This window comes from Natator depressus, chromosome 7, assembly GCF_965152275.1.
Source record: "Natator depressus isolate rNatDep1 chromosome 7, rNatDep2.hap1, whole genome shotgun sequence".
Lineage (NCBI taxonomy): Eukaryota > Metazoa > Chordata > Testudines > Cheloniidae > Natator > Natator depressus.
This window is the reverse complement of record NC_134240.1, coordinates 88,502,938-88,519,475: the sequence shown is the minus strand read 5'-3', so window position 1 is coordinate 88,519,475 and position 16,538 is coordinate 88,502,938. Positions and strand designations below refer to the sequence as shown.

The following is a 16,538-nucleotide window of genomic DNA, read 5'->3' as shown; positions in this document are numbered from 1 at the left end:
TTGAAGCATTACCTGAGCATGTTCATTACTGGGAGCCAAACACTCAACCAGAAAACTCAGACTGGGGCTGAGACAAGAGTATGATAGCAGCACTGGTGAATCACAAAGTTCATCAGATAATATTTTCCATAAGAACTTTGCCTAAAAGTAACTGAGTTGAAAGTGGTGTATAAGAACCTGTAAAACTTTAAATTGGGGAGATGGTATGTACCTTTGCAGCTTCCCCTCCTCATCTCCCACCGTTCACCAATAGTATGTGGGATTATAAAGACTCTAATCTTGCTTTGGGCAACATTGGAAATCCAGGCCGCAGACTCCAGAGCAGTATCCAGGGAGCCACATGGCCAGACATTTTGGCTTTGATAGCTAGTGATAACAATCACTTCTGGGGTTAGTCTGCTGGATCCAGGTCCCTACCAGGGACAGACCCAACCAATACAGATCCCTTCCGGGATCACTCTCACGGGAAACCGTCTCTTCTTCCTTCTCCAATTTAGTCTCTGCTTGCTCTCCACAGCTGAGTCTGCTCCTGTGCCAGCTGCTGCTGCCACTGCTTCCCAAATGGTGGCCCAGGTCTGCCACATCCTGGAGCTGGGAGAAAAAGGATGCAGTGCATCCAAATCGTTCTCACAAACTCAGCTTTAACAATTCACTATGTGGGAAGCCAGGAATCACCGCTACTGAAGATGCCAGGCAGCTCTGCTGATTCCAAAGAGAGGGATAATATTTGGAATGAAACAATACTTTTAAAATTCTAACACTAGCATATAATTAGTGGGAGGGATGACACTTTTGGCTGCTCTCTGTTGACTTTAAAATAGGCTTACGGGTGAGCTAGATATTCCTGTTCAAGTTAAATAAAAAAACAGACTTGACTTCCGCCCAACACTTGAACTGAGCTCAAGTCTATTTTACACACTGAAGAAGTTTACATAGGGACCTCTCCTTCAAAAAGATTTTTTTGTGCGGGATCCCATCAACTTCAGTGAGGCACAAGAAGATCTTTTTGCAGGGTTAGTCACTCAATTTATCACCCCATGTCTCTTGTTTCCAGGTTATTTGCCATGGGGCTGGAAGCAGAAGCACTGAATAGCTAAATTCCCTTTTTGAAGCAATTTCCACCCTTGCAAAAAGTTAGGAGTACAGGAAATCTTTCAAGAGAGTCTGTTCTCCTGAGATTTTTCTAGCCTGGTTACTACATCAAAGGAGTCTTGATATGCACTTGAACTTTTCAATGCTTATCTGAACAAAAATGAACAAAAATGAGATTTTGAAAACACTAGTTGACAGGAAATGTTTATTGTTGTAACTAAAATAACCCCCTATACTTTATTTATAAGTCTCTCTATTTTTTCAAAAAATGTACAAGCTCTACTACTAAAACCATGGGCATAAAAATGACTTGCACTAAAACAGAGATGAGGTAGGTAAGGTAATATTTTTTTATTGGACCAATTTCTGTTGGTGGAGGGTATGAGCTTTCAAGCTACACAGAGAATTCCTACTTTCTTTTTTCTGTCTCTTTCCCCTGTACAATTGCTATAAACTAATTACATGCACAGTTTCCTTTTTTTTTTTTGTACGCTATTTGTTGAAGCCTAGAAGAAGGCAGAGGTGAGCAAGAGAAAAAAATTGTATTGCTCACATTAACTTTGAAACATTTGAAACCACTGCTTGTGCTTATTATTCTCCAAGAATGGAGGCATGCTCCCTGTATTGTAAACACTTCAGCATTTTGAATTTCTTTAGTCATTGTAAATGTATGATATCAAGTGTTAGAGATAGTTTAATGCATTTTGATAGGTGAGGCACGACAAATAATTTTCATATATATTCCATAGGGCAACAAGAAACTATGGTAATTGCAGGTCCCAGTAATTTACGCTCAAGTTTTCTTTTGCCTTTGTTACCAACAAGGGTTTTATTCGTAATCAGAGAGACCTCAGAGCCAGCTTGATTAATTTATTATTAGGTGGTACTAATGCATAATAGAAAGGCATAGACATATCACAGTCCATAAATCCCTGTTGCAACAAGGTGCCGAGCAGCTTGCACTGTTGGTTGGATCAATTCTGAAGTTAGCTTGCAATTTGGTACAGTAATATGGTTACATATAGTTTTACCTTCACTTATTTCCTCTTCCTCTGACAAACAACTTATTTTTATCCATATATTTCCAATATATTTAGATGTCTGTTTATCTGTCTGATGAATCAGATTTTTGCTGACTTAAGTGTTTGTACTTGTTTATTATGACATCAGTAAAAAAAACAAACAAACCCAAACCCTTCTTAACAATACTGGTAAAGACTACGTCTTTCTGGTGATTCTTAGCAGATTAGTATTTTCTCTTTTCAGCATGACACAAGCATAAGCAAGCTATAGGCCACACAAAAGCCTGTCCCAAAAGTCAACATCCTCAATATATCTAGCTAGCACAATTATTACGGATAAGCGATAGTGTCTTCAGAAAGGTGGGCTACATCTACCCTACCTAATGGGCTCTATGCTGGTGGAGAGAAACACATCTTTTACTTGTTAAGGGGCCTCCTCTGATCTTTTTTTTTTCTCCCTGGCAAGCAGTACCAGTTCCTACAGACTTGTCAACTTTGGCCCTTGAATCCATCATAAAAAACCCTCTATTCAATTGTAGTTTAAATCTTGGATTAGATTGTGAACCTCTTTCCTTATTTTGGGGTTTATCATGTTCCATGTGTAATTATGAAGCTACATATAAAGTAATTTCCAAAAGCAGGAGAAAGTCATCTATTCTTCCATTTTTAAAGGTGCTCGGATCCCTCCATAACTTCAATTTCAGTCTCCAACCTGGGGAGGAGAGAACTACGGTAGTCATACAATGAGTTGTTCAGCTGCCCTCAGGGGAAACGAGCTGCTCCAAATATTAAATAGAAGAGCTGAGGAGGATTGGGCAGGCTCTAGGCTCTACAACCATGCACCTTTTGTCTGAACAAAGACCTGAAATGGTGCAAATGAAACAAACACACACACATGCTCTCACTTTCCCTTTTATTACTTACAGATCTTGGAAGTGATGCTTGAGGGGAGTGAATCTTAAACCACTAAGGAATTTAAAGATCATAACTGGTACCTTGAATTTCACGCAAGAATTCGCTGGTAGCCAATGTAGTGTGGAACAGAGATAAATAGATATTCTAGCTAGTTTGCCTCTCTCCCAATTAGCTGAAGTCCAGTTGGCAGTTTAGATTTGTGCCTAGAAGTAACAAACTGCATGTCCAAGGAGAGGACTGGGAGTAAAAATTTCCAGAGCACCTAGATGAGTTTGGAGGCTAAGACCAACTTTTAAAAGTGACATAGGCTTGATGCTGACTTTCAATGAGACTTAGTACCTAAATGACATAGAAGCCTTTTGAAATTTTACCCTGGATGGGAGAAGGATGAAATCTTCTAGCCAGATGAAGGTGGAAAAATTATTTCTGGCCATAGTTGTAATTTGTGAATCTAAGTGCATTTAGTAAGGCCCTGAGACTGCATAATATGCTAACAATGGGTGCGCTTACATCCTACATTGTTGTATTCTCCCTACCAGTTGGTATCCTTTCTCTTTTCTGGACTGAACTTAAACCAATCAATTTTCATCCAGCTCTCTTTCTCTATGCTCATGTAATCCAATAAAAAGGAGTCAAAAGCAAATTTCATCAGCATATTTATCCATCTTAGGGGGTTTTATACTACTGTCCATCACTATATAGTAGCTGAGCACCTTCAACAAAATAGATAGTGATAGTAGTTATCCAGCTCATGTTGCCCCCTAAACTTCTCCTGTGACTTTGTATATACCTTGGAGAGGTAAAATGTTTGAGTCCTAAGCAAGGGAAGCTCCAAGGGAAGAAGAACCATCACCCATCAACACCCTTTGGTATCTGTCATACAGCAATGCATAGAACCATTCTGATGACATTCCATCCATCTCTTCAGGGTCTCACTATTGAGTTAACATTATTTCATGGTGTTGCAGATGCTGAAGATATTGCAGAATTAGGAAGGACCTTTCACCTTCCTAATTGCCATGAGAAGATATTGAACTACTGAAGTTAACACACTTCTGTATTGTGTCCTGGTCTGCTGGTTGATATACAAAAGAGGGGAACTAACAAAGGAAATGAAAATAACCCTTATTTTGAAACTTTTTAAAAAACTTGGAGAAAAATATTTGAAGTTTCAGGTATTCATTAAATTGCAAACATCTTTAGGACAATATTTGAAATGTGCTTTCTTGAGTAGTATCTTCTCTCAAATGTGATATGCATGTACACTCCTAACAATACTCCAACAAAATGCAGTTTGGAGCACAATTCCCATGGAAATAAGTAGGACTTGTGCTCTTATAATCCTCAGGTATTTTCAAAAATCTCTCCCCTAGAGATTCTGAATTCAGGCTTTGTTGTCATTCTCAGTATGAATGTAAATTGATGCTACAAATGCAGCATTTGTAAACATTCATATTTTGCCCTACTGTGCAACTAAGCTCAACTTTCATTCAGTGTCATACAAATTACTGGTGCCATTTGTAGAAGTAATTTGCACTGGGAGTAGATCTAGTAGGTGTACTTTTAAAGACAAAGACAATGCTCTTTATCTGTAAATGTCACTTTGGAATTCCCCTCTGCCATTATTGCATGGAAAACGTGTGTCCCTTCTCTCGACGGGCAAAAATATGGTGCTGGATGGAGGGTGAGTTTATTTGAGTTTGCTCAGTTGAATGATCTTAACATGACTGAAAAGCTCTCAGTCCTTGTTATGATGCAAGTAAATATGTTTTAAAGTTCTATTAGCTGGCCAAGTTTTAGCCTGGGGAGAACATAGCCTCAACATGGCTTCTAAGATGGCGCTTCAATCATGGGGCCTTTCAGTCATGTTAAGCTAACATGATTGAACACACACTTTTTATCCATTAAGACAGGGCCATGGGAAGTCTACTTGGTAGGTTATTAGCAAAGCCAGCTAGGTCGCCACAGTAACTCCTTGTGGTTCCTCTCTAGAATGCCTCTCTTCTTGGTGTAGACAGAAGGACCAGCCATAAATCTTATTTTTGATTATTTCTGGTATATGTACTCTTTAACAGGACAAAAATGAGAGCTGCATATAGGAGTGAGGAGATTATAAATCATTGTTTAATTCACTGGGGGGTGGTTCCTATGGGAAAGGGGGTGGGGTTATATCCAGTTCAGATACAACAATGTGAGCATCTCTGGATGAGGGATTTATATGCAAAATCATTTTTAGATAGATGCAAAGAGGCCAATTGATTATTTTTCTGTAGACCAAAAAATAAGTAAACAAATGGAAAAAGTTACCAAATGAACAATCGTGGAAAAATTCATAAACACTACAAGTAGAATAATGAAGAATGGGCAATGGAGGTGCACTATTTTTAGAACAAATATATATTATACATTTTAAGGATCTATTCTTTCTTTGGCTCCTGTAACTTGCAATGGGCAAAATTGTCCCATGAGTAAATATTTCAGTTCTGCTTTTTTCTTGTGGTTTTGCTCAGTTAGTGTCTTGTGTCATGGATATCATGAATTCCACTTAGAAAGCTTATACTTGTGGTTCTCCATAGGCCATGGTCTGTCTTTTTGCTTGAGTTACTTGCATTGTGCTATTCTGGCCATGCGGTAAGGAACTTTGAGTAATTTTCAATAGAATTTATTCACATATTGGCCTACTAGGCAAAGCAGGTTAGGTAGCTGCATAGATAGTAGGACCAGTGCCCCTCCATTGCCCGTTCTTGTTATGTTTGTAATGTGTCTTTGTCTCTGTGCTACTCCTTTAGGCATGCACAGAGTCTGGTCACAATGCTCCTTTTGCAGAGGCAGAAATTAGATGGTTTGGCCAAGAGAGAATTATGAGATGTCAGTGTTACTGCTGGGGATTTTGGGGTGGGGGAAATGTTGCTTCTCTCAGGTATGTACTAAGCAAGATACCACAAATCCTATCAGTAGCTGGTGATTATGTTTTCAGTCGTTATCTAACTCTGGAGTGCTTTCAGATTGTCTCAGGCCATCACCCACACAACTCCACAGGGCAAATTTCTGATGATCTCTTGAGACCTTACCTAGATACGTTGTACCAGAGGGCTTTGTTTCCATATCTTGCAACATTACTAGTCTTGTAAAGATAGAGGCACATCAGATCATCTTGGAAAACCCCTAGAAAATGCTAATTACAATAGTAGCCTCTTCAGGTGCTGCTGACATCACTTGGAGCCCTGTAGCTGCTCTGGCTGTGAGACTAACACAGCCTTGAGGTGTATTATGTTGTCAGGGTAGTGCAATCTTAAGGTATTATAAAGACAAATACTTTTTTTTTTCTTCGGGTGACACCAAATTTCTACTGTGAAAGGTAGCTTCTTGGAACAGCTATACAGAGCTACAACATTACTCTTTCTCTGGCTTATGATGGTGCAGGGAATCAAATTATTTTAATTTGCAATGATCAGACTGAATCAGCTAATCACACGACTAAGAAGACTAGTTCATGGTGCTATTATATCCAGTTCTTTGCAGTTTGGTGTGGGATTCTTCATGGCAATCAATATATATATTTTTTTACTTGCATAAAATTTAACCAAAATAAAATTAATCATACATACAGTATTCTGGTAATTTTGCTTGCATGAGGTGAACCAAGCCCATAAAAAAACCTTCTGTTGCACAAGCAGTCAATTTGAATTTGTCAACTCATTTTGCTGTTTATTAGAAGAAAATAACTCTGCGGTGGAGTATAACCTGTGTTGTGTGCAGAATAGTCTGCAAAATGTATATTTAGTCACATCTGCATTAACATCTGTATTTATACGCACATATGCACAGGCATATGCTACACAGTGATGATAGCTCAGGAATGTATTGTGTTCTCTTCCTAATCGTGCGCTCACTTGCACTCTGTCGGATATAGTGTATTGAAATTCAGATTGCCCTAATTCCCTGCAAAATCCAACTCTGGAGGGAATTTTGCTTTTTTAAATAGTCTCTACTCCATATACAGCATTAGAGATTAATTTAGCAATTAATAAAAGTATTCTGAGGATTAGCACCAGTTACCAGGGCTGCTTCAATATAATTTGCTCCTTTTCCCCCTAAACAATTGTGGGTGATTCTTATTGTCTTTGTGTGTGTGTGTGTTTTGTGTTGTGAAGTTTTAAGGTAAGGTGTAGCCATAATGAGGTTAATTTCCTATCATTATGACTAAGGCTATTAAGAGAAGTGATTTTAAAAACTGCTATTGTGTGTAAAAAAAAAAAAAAAAGAGCCTGTTATCCTCTATGTTACGAGATAAGGACTATATTCTTCTTTACAACATGAAGCTCACAATATGAGTTTATTGTAACCAGCATATAAGCAAACCTTTAAGATGTTGTGAATGTTCCTCTGAGAACAGTTTTCAAGTGATTGGAAAATTGCTGACAACTTTTTCAAGAGACTATATGAGGCATTTTTATTTTGGACTGCAAGATAAGGGTTTTAATAAACAAATATACAAAGCATTTTGAGATTGTTAGCAAGCGTGTATTTTCCCATTTGCTTCTGAATTTGTCATTTTAATCTTGTGATTCATACTGAGATAAGTGATCATCAGATGTCACTCACGTCCAAAAGCATGGAGCATGCAAGAGTAATTCTTAAAAGCTTTGGTGGTACTAGGGCTTAGAAAATTCTAAAACCAAAATAGAGCCAGCATATGCTGCAGAATATCTCTATTTCTTTACCAACAAGAGCTAGGTTTAATCCTCGATGTGAAATGCTAGCAGCATTGTAAATGTGAATCTCCTCTTCCTTACCATGTATTTTCCTTTCCTGCTAGAATCAAAGTTGCAAAGATACTTAAATTTTGAAATAATGAACAGACAAATGTGGTGTCCGTTATGAACAATATTGAATGTAATTGCTGAAACCAGGTGACAATTTACATCGCAAAGTGAACTCCTCAGGCACACATCTGTTGTCAGACCTGCCAAATCTCATCTCGCTGAGCAAGGCTCAACCAAGGTCTGGCGCAGCACATGCCTTTTTTAAAAAAAAAATATATATATTTTTAATTTTTTAAAAATTTTTGGGTGGTGTGTGTTTTTTTTTTTTTTTTTTTTTTGCATGCAACTGGGGAAAATGTTTTCTTTGCATCCGTACAAGCTTTTATTTTTAACATTTCAATTCCTTACAGCTTTGGGATGTAGCAATTTGAAATGTTGTTGTTAGATCTTGAATATTAACCTACACTATGAAAACAAATGTACAAATCTTACTCATTGGGTTATATTCTGACCATCCCTACTGTTACCTGGGGTTCTTTCAACCCAAAGCTCTTGGTAACTTTTACTCTGTGCGAGGTGGTGTCAGGAAATAAATCAGGGGAGATAGGTGCCTAAATCCCACTGAATTTTAGGAAGGAACTAGGTGCTTGACTCTCATAAGCCTTTATAATGATCACAGCCTACAATATGTTGGTTCTTCAGGATTCTTAGATGACTGAAAGTATTTGTCGGAGAGGATGGCAAAGCTATGGGTGAAACCTGGAATTCTGTTGGATTTGGGCCCAGATCCTCCGATCTGAAAGTCAATGGTGGTGGTCTGGAGAGCACGGGAGCCTGACACAAACTCTTAATGTGATTTGTTTATCCATTCTGAGTGCAAGGCATGACAGCATAATTAACAAGGTGACACAGTAAAATGGACTTGATGAAGAACTTCTTTTATTCTTTGGGCATTTCTAGGGCTTATTCTGCCAGCAAGGCAAAGGTCAACAGCTGGTTAGAGATGAGATATCATTAGTAAAGAATATGACAACTTGAAAGCTCATCCACACTTACTATGAAAGTAATGCAAACAAGGTGTTGGGGTCATTCTATATGCAGTCCAGATAAACAGGATTTTGTCTACTGACCAAGCAATAATACAATTTGGTGGTGGTGTGAATCCAATGCTCTAATTTCTGCATAGTCATACAGTATTCCTAGAGTCAGATTGCTGTGTAATTAAATACTCATTGTAAAGTGCTTTGAAGACTAAAGTAGAGATGAGTGCAAACCAAATTCCTGCATCTGAACACCCTAATTTTTGAGTGTTCCTTTCTAATTCTGAACTTGCTAGTGGTTGTTGTTATTATTATTATTTATTATTAGGACTAATGAAGCTGAAGTAGATAGAGTTGGTTGATTAACATGGTTTGTGACAGTTTAAGTGCTGCCCACAGGATAGATAGTATATGAAAAATAAAGGAAATAGACAAGAGTTTTATTGATTTCACTCTGCATTCTGCTTAGTAGAGCTATGAGCAGCAGTAGAGGCACTGAAATTGTTGCAGACACAGGCAGACAGCACTGCACCTGTTTTGTATTTGGTCTGTTTCCTTTTGAAGTTTATCTTTTCAAACTCTTATTTTCAACAAGAGTGATCAACAGGGTGGATTACTTTTGATTATGATAGTGCAGGCAGGCAGCAGTGAAAAAAGGTGAGTTCCTCATAAACTTGTTAGGTTGTGAAGCTGTGATAGTGAAAATCACTATCAAGTAATGTGAGGTGACAAATCTGCACAAGTTCTGTTTCCATGTTGTTTGAGATTGGAATAGTACACCAATTACTTATTAAAGTGTTTACAAAGAGCCAATATCTCATGTTTTTATTTTCTTACTGCTCACATATATCTGGCTGTCAGGGTTCCCTCCCCACTCTGAACTCTAGGGTACAGTTGTGGGGACTCACATGAAAGACCCCCTAAACTTATTTCTACCAGCTTACGGTAAAATTTCCCCAAGGCAAAATCTTTTTGCCCTTGGAGGGTTCGCTGCCACCATCAAGGGATTTAACAATGAATTAGGGAAGAGTCCACTTGGAGACGTCTTCCCCCAAGCCTTACACCCCCTTCCCTGGGGAGGCTTGAGAATAAACATGATGAGCACAGACCAGCCTTGGGTTTTTAGGAGCCTAAAAACCCAATCAGATTCTTAAAAAAATAGAACTTTATTAGAAGAACAAAACAAAGATAAAAGAACAACTCTGCAGGATTAGAATGGAAAATAATCTCACAGGCAGTCAGATTCAAAACATAGAGATCCCTCTAGGCAAAACCTTAAGTTACAAAAAGAAACTAGAACAGGAATACACATTCCCTCTAGCACAGCAAATGTCAGAAGCCAAAAACAAAAGAAAATATAATGCATTTTCTAGCTAGATTACTTACTAACTCTGTAGGAGTTGGATTGCTTGCTTTCTTGATCTGTCCCCAGCAGAGGCATCACAGAGACAGACAAAGCCTTCCCCCACCCCCACCCCCCAGATTTGAAAGTATCTTGTCCCCTTATTGGTCATTTTAGTCAGTTGCGAGCCAGGTTACCTGAGCTTCTTAACCCTTTACAGGTAAGAGAACTTTGCCTCTGGCCAGGAGGGATTTTATAGCACTGTATACAGAAAGGTGGTTACTCTTCCCTTTATTTTTATGACACTGGCACTTAAATGTAACTAAATATCAAATATGGCCAGATATAATTAAATATGATCAGTCAACCCACAGCACAAAATCAGCAAACATTCAAATGTATGCAGAATACCTTAGGTGTTTTTTAAACATTCTGGCACTAAGGGCTTCCTTCCTACCTTTCCTTTTCTTATATATTCCTGTTTTCGCTGATAAGGAGATTGTCTCCACAATTAGACAAAGCTTTGCAATAGGTTTCTGTATTTTCTATTTCCCATATTTTATGACCCTCTATCATTTGTACAAGAAGTCTAATTCACAAACATTTTGTTGTTTTTATCGTTAGTTTTATGTACTGATTCTCTTAATGCACTCAGTGCATTGTATAAATTCAGTATAAGATCTAAATTCAACTGCCTACAGTGGACAGCTCCCCGCCCTGTAACTCCCTGAACCACCCTTTATAAATTGGTGAGCAATCACAGTCCAAGTCAGCAGGCAAATAGATAGAAGGAGCAAGTTTCACAGCCTAGTTCTCTCCAGTAATAGAATCCAACCTCTAGTTCCCAAATGTGCCTGTTGGAACAGTAGCTAAAATATCTTGGCTTATTAAATTAAATTACTCTGGCTGCTGGTGTTGCGTCCGGTTTTATAATTTAACACACTGCACTGTAGGAGTCTAGCATTGTAAACACCAATTATAAGGACAGTAGCAAGCCTAGCAATTATCTGAATACTCCAAAGAACATTTGACTTTGTTATTCACAACTAGCAACCTTATTCCTATGAGCTATGTCCCATGGACAAACACAAACATTTGTGTCAGCAGCATTAATTAAAACAGACTGCAAAGTTGACACCTCATTAAAGTGACTGAGGAGAGCACAAGTCTTTTAATGTTATTGTTTAACATGTTTCGGCTGCAAACTCAAACTCCCGCTCTCTCCCATGAGCACCACTAAAGCAGCTGTCCATCCCACATGTGTCTCATATCCCCTCCCTGAGGAAAAACTAAAAAACTAGTGCATCTTTCTAAACTGTAGAGATCTTTGCAACCAGATGGCTAGCAACTTTATTTTAGTAAAACCTTAAAGGTTGGAGTTGACCATCCTAGAGGGTTGTCCTGGAGACTCCAGGAATTGAAGATTAATCTTTAATTAAAGATTGTCATGTGATGAAACCTCCAGGAATATGTCCAACCAAAACTGGAAACTCTATTAAAGACACTATCAAAATCTTTCCAAAATCTGTGTCTGGGAAATTCTTAGGTCCTGGTCCTGCAAAAACATAGACACGCAAGTAACTGTATGGCCCAAATCTTCAGAGATGGACTAAAGACACAACATTCAGCCCTTGATTTCAAACACCCTGAAGTTCAGGAGTATCCATATTTTGGTTGTTGGTTTAGACTCCTTTCTATAAAGCGTTGAAATTCATGGATATCCTGTGACAATACTTCTGTTGTTCTGGGTGGTAGTAATTGGAAAGATCTCTGTGATATGTTGTACATGTATGCACAACACTGATGGGAGTAATATAGTGAAAGAATTTTTTATTTTTTGTAATATAGTGAAAGAAATCATTCAAGCAGGGCTTTGTGCGTGTTTTGGTAAGTAGGTTAAGAGGTTCTGGAGAAATCTTGTATTAATATATTCAGTAAGAACAATAGTTTCTTAAAATAGTAATAAAATGTAGAAGGCTGTAAATAGTTTCCAAAATTTGAGTGTGAAAGTTTAAGTATTCACTCAGATGTTACTATACACAGGTAATGAAGTATTTGTGGAAGTTTATAGAGTCATGGGCCAAAGTGTCATTTAGAAACTTCAAGACAGAAAAAGGGGTTGTTTTTTTCTCCCAAACATTGCACAAAAGATTATTTTCCAACGGCAATGGTAATTTATCGCTATCCACTTTGCCTGATTATATGATAGTGGTTCTGGATTTTTGCACAAAGATAAAGGTATTTCTAATTTACTAATCTGCAGATCAGTAGTTTCTAATCTATAAAATACAGCAGTACTTAATAAATACAAGTGCCTTTTCTATTGTATTGTACAATAGCTGTGTACATTTGATAGTTTTAGAACAGCATGCTAAATTTTAAATAAGGTGTAGGATAGAACCATCAGGAACATATTGTAGAGTATGTATATGCTCTTTGTCATTTAGCTAATTTAAAAAGTTATACTGAGCAGAAATGTTAGGTTAATTACCATACATAATTGTGTTATACTATAAAAAAGAATTTTAACAAGCCTATAAATTGAAAGCCAGCTATTTCTGTTTAAAAAAAGTCTAATTTCCATGAGTGGCTGCGTTAATTTTATGTAAAATTTTATTCAGGATTTTAAACAGCAAATTACAACTCTCAGATCTAGAAGATTTTCCTTGGTAGGAAACACTAAAACTGAAAAGAAGAGTGCGGTATTGTCAGTTTAAACAATGAAAATGATGATTTGTGTTCTGTTCAAGGGGAGCAGCTTGACAGCTTTTCAGTTACAATACAAGTAGATAAGATCCAAGATGAAATACAGCTAATAATAGTAATTCTTTTTGTAGAAGAGAGTTTTCCGTATCTCATTGTCTCACTAATGATCTGTGCTGCTTAAAACACAGGGTTGGAACGTGGAGAAAAAGGGCGCTACTTTTACTGATATGAGTAAGAGGTGGAAGAATCAATATCTAAGCTGCAATGATGATTCAAGGACTCAGTTCGGCCCTTTCCCTATTAAAATGTTTGTGTCTCAGGATATTTTCATTGTTGTGGATTGGATGCCAACAATTTTATTGTTATGCAGAGCAAATTGGGTGCATGTGATTTTGCATGTTGGTTGAGGTTGAGATTCCAAGGTACAGTTATGCATTTCAGTATGGGTATACAATCACCCATGTTTCCTTGTGTGTGGTAATGACTGACATCCAAATATTTTTTGCTCATGCATAGTATCAGTTTTTTATTTCAGAAGAGCCACCTTTATAAGGCTCTTCTGAAATACATTTATATCATTTTGAAATGATAAATACAAATCTGTAAACATCAGCTTTTCCCATTATTAAATAAGATAAGGGATATCCTCTGAAAAAGTCTTCCAAATAGGTAGAAGGAAAAAAATCCATCATAAAATATTGTTTATATTTTGTGTGGATTTGATAATACGCCATATCAATTTAGAATGTGTTTTATTCCTGAGTGGCTGCCTTCTGGCATATAGATAGAGCTAAGAAACAGAACAGATTAGGAGATGTGTGTTCCGTTTTAGAATGAAACATTTGGAACAGCCACATAAACCTTTATATCATCTTAAGTTGCTGAAGTATCACAAAGCTCTTCACAACAGCTTTGAAATTAAAGTTAGGTTAAAATTAATTTGTTAAAAATCAGTTAAAATGCATCGAAGTGAAATGTTTTAGGGTTAGACTTAAACAAGAGATAACTTAGTGACTTTAATGTTGTTAGTATTTCTGTAGACAGTGGAAAATATTCAACACTAGAATACCCAGAAGAGGAGAGAAGAGTCAAGTAGAGGAAATAGTAATAATGTTCAAGCTGAAATGAGGACACATGGCCCCTCAAGCTTTGTCTAATATTTGCACCCTCCATGTTTACTCTAAGTTCTTGCGTTAATGGTTACAGCTTTTATTGGTGCCTTGATGTATACGTAGAACACATTAATTTCCTTTGGTATAAGGCTTTTCAAAGATCCCTATTCCTTTTCAAATTGATACCCTTGTGTGTTTGAAACTCTTACCCTCTCAAATACATTTATTTTGCATTTACAGCTGCATTTTTGGTGCTCTTTAAAATGTTACACTCCCATAGCCAGGCTCACTTTCTGGTGTGTTTTCCTCATTCTCTTTGAACAATGAGAAAAAAAGTAATTTTTCCCAATAAAATCCTCCTCATCAGTCCCCAAGTTTCTGAGGCTATCCCGCCAGGGCCGTGCAGTTCCTCCCAGTGATTCTTTGCTCCTTACTTGTAAAATCTTTCATTGTTTGTTTGTTTGTTAAACAGAGCATTTTAAATTCTCTTTTCATTTATATAATCTACTCACTACATTTTTTTCTCCTCTTCTTTCTTTATCCCCTATCATTATTCCTTTCTCTATCACTTTGTCTTCTCCTCTCATTCTCTGTTCAACAGAACTATTTTCCTTGTGCTGGTAACATGACATGTGTTTGATTCTGGTCTGGTGTCTAATTTAGATACCACTTGTTCTGATTGTTAAGTCACCATCTGTTAACAGTTTTTCTAATACACTGTTCACTGCATTTTATTGGAACCTCTATGGCAAGATGAAGAAGTTGATCTAATCTGTCATCACTCAGTCTATTCTGTCATTCTTCTTTATTGTTGCCTTACCGTGAAGGAGAAAACTAGTTTTGCACACATTATGCAAGATTCATGCTCAGCAATTGGAAAAAAGGAACAGTTTAGCCAGAAGACATGTTTTTAACTTGTTCGTGAAATCTTTTTAATTTCGTGAACTTCTATGGTAGTGGATTTGATTCACTGGATAATGTTGTGGTAAATGCTCTTTATGTAAAATTCATGTTTGCATTTTATTTTTGTAGGCTAAGTGCATAAGAGAAACGAATCAGGCTCATGCCTTTAGCCCAATCCTATATACCTCTATATTGCTCTACTGCCTCCTCTCCCTCCCCCGGACTGTCCTCCCCACCCACACTGGGCACAGAAGAATGATCATAATCCTTTGTTTAGACACACTGGGCAAAAAAAGTTGTATTGCTTTATAATGGAGTAAATTAGCAGTTGGGTGCAAGGCATTAAAAATAGTTATAAGAGGCAAAGCATTTTAACTTGTGCCAGTGAAGCATGAAGCAAATGGACTCTAATTGCCACTCTGGAACGCTTTACCTTTCACCTCTTTGACATGTAACTGAAAAGGTGGCCTTGTCAGGCGTAATGTTCTGGGTGCCCTTTTACACTATACCCCGAACGATGTATTTCTTGTTTCATTCTTTGTACATTTCAGAGTCTTAATTCTGTTTTTGCATCCATCTTTGGCTATGACTAACTCACAAAATACACCTGTTTTGTGCATTAATAAATTAACTTAGCCCATAATTTTCTTTTCGACTTAGAATTTTTTTCCTGTTACCTCGCTGAAATTTCTGCTTAATTTGAAAGCTTTGGTCACCAGATATATCTAGTATACTTGTAATTAATTTTTAAACAATTGGTTAGTGGTCATATTATGATACCATTTGAAAAACATTTTAGCAAAATGATGAAACTATGAGGGCATTCATCGGATATCACTAAAAGAGTTGTGAATACTGGATCAGCTGATGACAGTGCTTCTCAAGCAGCACTATCATCCACCTTTAAAGGCTAGAGAATCCGTATATGTTGTTTAACTAGCACTCACGATACTTATGAAAATGTCAGTAGTTATTAGCAAATCAAATAACCATACTGATGCACACTTGATTATGGCTTTCAGACAGTTACAATGCACAGTTAATGTACAGTTATGAGACTGTACTGTTCTCAGCATGTGGAAGGAATGCACACTTAAACTCAGCAATTGTACCTTCAAAATTATGGTTAAATAGAAGAAAGTATCCTTATGTGAAATGACAGAATTAATGATTTTTTCCCTGCAGTTCTAGTCATCAGTGACATCAAGGAAAATCATTGCTAGTAGGTTCCTACTAGCATTTGGTTGCAAAACTTGCCTGTTTGCAATCAGTTAAAATTGCAAGAGTTCAGATAGACTACATCTACCTTCAGGAATTTTTACAATAAGTTCTCACTTTTGCTAAGATTTCTTCACCCCCCTTCTGGAGACCTATTGTGACATCCTGGACGGGGGGGGTCCGTATCTGTGATTTGAAAAACAATGACTTGAGGCTAGGAAATACATTTGATTTGCTCGCATTAAGACAAGAGACTGCAGTGCTTATCCAAACACACCTCCCACTGAGCACATAAGGGAAGCACTGATTCATTATCAGTAGCCTCGTAAAGAATCAAATACGTATTTTTACTAGTGGCACAAGAACCACCAAAAATATCAAGCATCTTAAGTTTCTGTTTGGAAAATCAGGGAAAGCTCTTG

The 16,538-nt window shown here is 37.4% G+C and overlaps 1 protein-coding gene across 4 annotated transcripts in view; it reads left to right on the top strand.

Moving 5' to 3' along the window:
- Positions 1 to 16,538, top strand: part of PRKG1 (protein kinase cGMP-dependent 1) — an 860,241-nt gene that overhangs the window by 221,290 nt on the left and 622,413 nt on the right. The window lies entirely within an intron of this gene.